This window comes from Amblyomma mixtum, chromosome 7 (genome assembly GCF_055824585.1).
Source record: "Amblyomma mixtum isolate Tamu chromosome 7, ASM5582458v1, whole genome shotgun sequence".
In the NCBI taxonomy this organism is placed as follows: Eukaryota; Metazoa; Arthropoda; class Arachnida; order Ixodida; family Ixodidae; genus Amblyomma; species Amblyomma mixtum.
Window position 1 is genome coordinate 62338878 of NC_143018.1, and position 5412 is coordinate 62344289.

Genomic DNA, 5412 nt, shown 5'->3' on the forward strand with positions numbered 1-5412 from the left:
TACTCCGCTTTCTATCTCTCGCTGACATCTTCAACTGAAAACAATCAGCTGCAGCCGTGCATACATGTAAGAACGCGCTCTTACGTATGGCAATGCTTCGTCTTCTTTGGGCTTGAAGTTATAGGCGTAAAACTGCGACGAACCGGCTGGCATCGCATCCCTGTGGGTAGATTTTGTACGGCTTGTCCCCGCTTGAGGATTGGCGCACCTATAGTTTCACGCAGCGAAGACTGAAGGCGGTTGTTTAATAGCGGGTATATAAAAACTTTTGTGATCACTGCGGTGACCCGCATTGGAGCAATGCGAAAGGAATGCGTTCGCGTACTATATCGACGTCCGTGGCTATTCTGACGTCCATGTGCTTATATCGACCTCCATGGATATTTTGGCGTCTAGGTGTATTTTTTCGTTTTTAATTAATTCACTAATTACTCCTCATGAACCAAATTTTTCCCACGGAAACATTTTATCTCACACTATTTGTCACAATCCCACTTTCACACATTTATCTTCAGAGAACGAAGTAATCATGCGGGCAAAATTTGCGGACACTTTTTTCTGACGCTACAGAGATATATAATGCCTTCGCATAAATAAATGATGCAATAGTATCCTGTTCGCGTGACTGTGTTATGAGCTCTGAATATGCATTTTATGGGAGTGTCATGCTTAACAGCTAGTATTAAATAATGCTGAGACTTGCGACTACTCTTCCAAGTCTTCTCTCGTAATGTAAAATAAACATCATGCAGAGATCAGTCTTGGCTGTAGGCATTCAATGCAGAGGTGCACTGCTCTATAGAATATGGGTCTGTATTACAAAGTTTTTTTTGGAAAACCATTAAATTTGCTAATGTGTATTTTAACCATTTCCCAGACCTAGAATTTCGTATTTGGATCATGATAGCCTGAGTTGCTTTGTGCCATAAAGCCCAACACAACAGACCTAGAATTTTTGCAGGCTATCCGAAAAGAACCAGAGAGTATTGCACATATTTTCATATCAGTCCGTTTTCACTAGATTCAAAAATTATATCAGTACGAAAAGCCAACTAACAAGTAGACGAGTGGATTGTCCACCGCGGTGGCTGAGTGGTTATGGTGCTCGGCTGCTGACCCGAAAGACGCGGGTTCGATCCCGGCCGCGGCGGTTGAATTTCTTTGGAGGAGAAATTCTAGAGGCCCGTGCACTGTGCGATGCCAGTGCACATTGAAGAACCCCAGGTGGTCGAAATTTCCGGAGCCCTCCACTACGGCGTCTCTGATAGCCTTAGTCGCTTTGGGACGTAGAACCCCATAAACCAAACCAAACCAGACGAGTGGATTCTCCAGGAAGCGGGAACAATTGACTCTGTACACTAATACACCTGAGGAAAAGTTTGAGCCGTCTTTATTAAAAACTGTCTGATTTGGAAGATTATCCCTCAAGGCACAGAATTATAGTTTCAGCAATTTGTTTATTGTGTGGCATAGTTGCTGGTCATCTGAATAAATTGGAGCCATTTCTTTATTAAAAACAATATCTGAGTCAGCCGTTAAGGTTCAAAGTATCAAATTGTTTCTGGCGTGTTTATCCTATGAATAGCTGGTGATCATGTGAATGGTGACTTAGTTTGTGAAGGCTTGTTATGTGCATGTAAGTTCACAACACAATTTGTGAGATGTAAGTTTATAGATTTCGAAGGCTATAGAACGATGTACAAATTGACTTTTTGTGTTTGGTGTGTTTGGGTGGATGATTATAGACGAGAAGTGTGGATAGTAAATTGGCAGATTCTGGCGTTCTCGTGAACGATGTATAAAACTAGTGTTTTTGCATGTGTGTGAGAGGGAAAGTAAGTACACATGACGCTGAGTAGTGTAAAGTGACAGATGCTAGTATGTATGGTGTGAGATCTTTTTGTGCGTAATATGACCCAGCTGCACCGCCGCGTATAAAGGCAACACTGCTTCAGGGGGGAGGAAGTTGTGTGAAAATGCCCGCAATAAATACTACAATTCTGCTGAGACGATGAAGATTGGCTTTGTAGCAATGATGTACCATGCGCTATAAAGCCCACGTAGAAAAGACCAGTAGTATTTTTTCAATTACCCTTGTAGTATTTTTCCCTTTCCGCTTTATATAGGTCATCAATGTTCCCTTGATGGCAGAGAGCAAACAATGAGCTGCAGGAATGTTTTTGCGGCAACTAGCCGGATCATTACTTTCATTTTAAATTTCATAATGTTTTGCATTTCTTATCGTGAATGTATTTCAGGCCTTCATCCTCGAGAGCTTTGAAATGATTGGTTTGGTGTATTGGGGGTTTAACGTCCAAAAGCGACTGAGGCTATGGAGAGGCCGTAGTGGAGGGCTCCGGAAATTTCGACCACCTGGGGTTCTTTAACGTGCACTGACATGGCACAGTAGATGGGCCTCTAGAATTTCACCTGCATCGAAATTCAACCGCCGCGGCCGGGATCGAACCCGCGTCTTTCGGGCTAGCAGCCGAGAGCCGTAACCACTGAGCCACCGCGGCGGGGCGCTTTGAAATGAACTAAATTTGTAAGTGTATTGATCTTCATGTCATTTGTGGCAGTGGTGTAGTGACATATTTGTCAACGGTTATAGTGTGTCTTTAGACCGTCTATACACAATCATATACTGAAAGTTCAGTGGGCGGAGGTCTATACACTGTCGCTAGATAGAAGTCACATGAAGTGTATGGACATAAATCAGCTGCTTGTCGATAGACTGTCCATTGACCGGCCTCCGTTTGATTTTCAGCTCATTTTCCCCGATAAACTATCAACAGACCGGTGTTTCTTACTCTCCGTGACCTTTCTTTGGACCGTCTATGTACGATCTGTAGATAAAAGTCTAATAAAAGTGTATTGCCATAAATAATGTCCATAGACAGTTTATAGACTTTATGCCAAATCTCGATGGGCATTCTATAGAGTGTCTATTTCTTACCCGCTGTATAGATGATTTACGATCGTATTCCGCGTCGATCGCCGCGGCGTTACATACAGCCTACGCTGAGCCGGAAGTATTTTTTAGGCGCACCCTTAGTGCTTGTCCACTCCATCAGCCTCCGCTTGTAACCATGAGCTTCTGCGTTCTATCAAAGCCACACGTAGCGTCTGTCAGCTAACACCTGCTCGGCAGCATAAAGGCGCGAAATGTTCCGTGCCAATGGCGCACCTCTAATTACTCACAATGAGGGTCCCTAGTTTACCTGGACCAAAACTACTCAAGGCGTTAGTTTCCTTGCACTTAAGTACTTTATCTTACGAGGCAAGGCGAAGCATTTGGGCGGTTCGGACTTTCTCTCTTTCGCTCTCAGATTTTTCGCTTCTTTTTTTTTCTTTCTCTCTTTCCTTATCTGATTTTTCGCTGCTTTTTTAACTTTGTTTCTATCGTTTCTCTCTTTCCTTCCCTGATTTTTCGCTGCTTCATTTTTTTTCTCTTTCCTTCTCTGATTTTTCCTTGCTTCTTTTTCTTTCTCTGTATTTCTTTCTTTCTTTCTTTCTTTCTTTCTTTCTTTCTTTCTTTCTTTCTTTCTTTCTTCCTTTCTTTCTTTCTTTCTTTCTTTCTTTCTTCCTTTCTTTCTTTCTTTCTTTCTAACTTTCTTTCTTTCTTTCGATCTTTCCTTATTTTCTTCTTCCTTTTTTCTTTCTTCTTTTCTTTCTTTTTCTTTCTTGATATCTCTTTCTTCCTTCTCTTCTTTCTTTTTTTATTTCTTTCTCTCCTCTCTTTCTTCCTTCCTTCCTTTCTTTCTTTCTTTGGTTGTGTGTTTTTTGCTCTCTTTTTTCTTTTCTTTATATCTTCTGATATCCAATCTTTTTTTTCTTTTTTTTTCTCTACCTTTGGCTTTCTTTGTTCCTTTCCTGACTGCCGGCTTCTATCTTGCTTACGAAGTGTTCTGTAGCAGAGAGACACAAATGTTAAAAAATGATAGCAACAGCCTTCACTGAAATAAATCATGCATAGAAAGAGCTGCATTGTTTCACGCTCAATACCTGACGAAAACAAACAACACTGAAGCTCCTTCTGGAACCGCTGTCTGGATGAGGTCATCTGGAGATTCAGAAAAGATCGTTTTGTTCCAAATAGCACCGAGGTGCTGAAAAATACTGAAGAAAACGCCTTTTTCCGCCTGTCGTAATTTCTTAATGCATTGGATGAACAGTGCATGCTCTGCACCGTGTTCGTCAGTTGAAATGACAGTGCTTTGGGCTGTCTACTAGCACATCTTCGGTTTACTGTACTACAGTTGTTTGTTTCCGCAGAAAAAGGCAAACTCGAAGGTAAAACAGTGTGGTTACTTCATTCGTTTCAACGCGTGTTTTACCATCAACGAACGTTCGACAGCTCCAGTGGATTACCTGCCAGCCAGACCACGCCTAAGGGAGAGTGGGACAAAACGCGACACATATTCGCAAATCGCTCCATTCTGGTAATATTCATCAGGAGTGTCAAGAAGGCGCAATGCACAATGTATATTATGCCGTCCTGGCATTGCTCTCAGTAAATATGAAAAGCCAACATAAGAAAAAGGCAATAAAAAGTAGGACTTGGCAAAGTTCAAAACATCAAAATTTGCGCCAACCTCTCGTGCAAACTGAAGCATTCTTCACAAATTAAGGCATTATCCCGTGTTGCAATGCATTCATATGAAATTGGCTCCATGGGCCCCTGCAAAATCAATGTGAGCCATTCCACGTGATAGACACTGTACTTAGAACACGGCACTGTTTTGTTCTATGAGCCGCTACAGATTATGCACATCTAAAGCCAAGCTTTGCATATAGCCAATCTACGCGGTCCTTCAATGCCCCTTCTCCTTGCAACATTCTTGTTTACTCTTACTCTCCATCCCTGTTGAAAGCCGGTGTGATGCGGTTTGATTTGCAGTGTTAACAAGAGGTTTTCGACGTGATTGTATCTTAGAACGAACAAAGCTTTCTCAACTGTCAGAACGTATTAAACATGTAATCGTTCTTGCTATGCGAAAAGAGCGCACGGTTTAGGTAACAAAAGATACCCTGCCTAGTTTCAGTTCTTCACATTTCCTCATTTTCGTTTTTATTTCGTGGTGAGCGTTTTTAGGGACTCCAAAAAGTTTGGTGGCATCGGTACAGTTTAATGCTCTTCGGAGTTTTCTTTCTGCCCTGTGCGCGCCAGTAAGGAATTATGGCTTTCCTTCTGTTTGTTCGGTCAATCGTAGACACGCAGAAAACCAGGGTAAAAGCTTGGCTCAAGCAACAAAATGATTTTTGCTAGTTCGCGCTCCGCAGAACGCTGCCACCATGTAGTGGCTTCATTATGTGTAGCTTGCTGCTTAAAAAAATTCCTGCGGAGAACGCGTTGCGAAACGTTACTGAACTTTGCATAATATAGGACCAGTAACAAATTCTAATCACTAA